The sequence below is a fragment of the Morone saxatilis genome, unplaced genomic scaffold (assembly GCF_004916995.1).
Source record: "Morone saxatilis isolate NCDOM2014 unplaced genomic scaffold, NCSU_SB_2.0 Contig24, whole genome shotgun sequence".
NCBI lineage: Eukaryota > Metazoa > Chordata > Actinopteri > Moronidae > Morone > Morone saxatilis.
The window spans coordinates 10,799,169-10,799,977 of record NW_023339807.1 but is presented as its reverse complement, the minus strand read 5'-3'; positions in this window follow the sequence as shown (position 1 = coordinate 10,799,977).

Below are 809 nucleotides of genomic sequence, written 5' to 3'. Positions count from 1 at the left end.
AGTGACTGGTCAGCCGTCAGGTAACAGTTCTCAAACTGCTTATTTCTACCATCCAAAGTGTCCAACAGAGGGCTTTCATCAGATAGTTGCAGTAAAACTTTGTTCAAATATGCATGAGGACCTAAATAGAACTGGTGGTGAGACCTGCATAGTGTTTTTCCTGTTAATTTCACTCATAATTGGGTTTTCTTTTTCTTCAGATGCGCTGTGATCTCATCTACTGAACACGGGACCTCCAAAACCTTTATGTGCAATGGAATGGAAGGCTTTCACTTAAACGTTGTGATTCCTGGAAGATAAGATTAGCTGACACTGTTTGATGTGAAAGTCACTGGAACCAAATCAGAATAGTTCATTGAATATGCCTTACTTTAATTAAAACTTACATTTGCAGCTAGTTTGTTTCTGCCTGTTTTTTGTCTATAAAATATCTAAATTTATGGTTAATCACTGTTGTATCAAAGTTTGATTGATATGAGTTATTATACACATTATTAATCCTGTTTCTGATGTTTTGGTGCTTTACAGTGCAGGGAATTTAACATAATTGTTGCTGTTTAACAGTTGAGGGTTAACATTGGGATTCAATGGATGCTGCGGAACCCAACACAAATCTTGTTAGAGCAGGCTTACTTACTTGGCTGGGTATGGGTTTGCTTTCAGGGCTTTCTGTCACAAACACAGAACTTTCCCCAAAGACACTGATGACCATGTGAAACCAAAACTCTGACCAAAATCTTTTCCTCAACTTAACCAAACTGCAAATGAAAACTTAAAAATTAGAAAATATATACTGAAAATAATTTGAA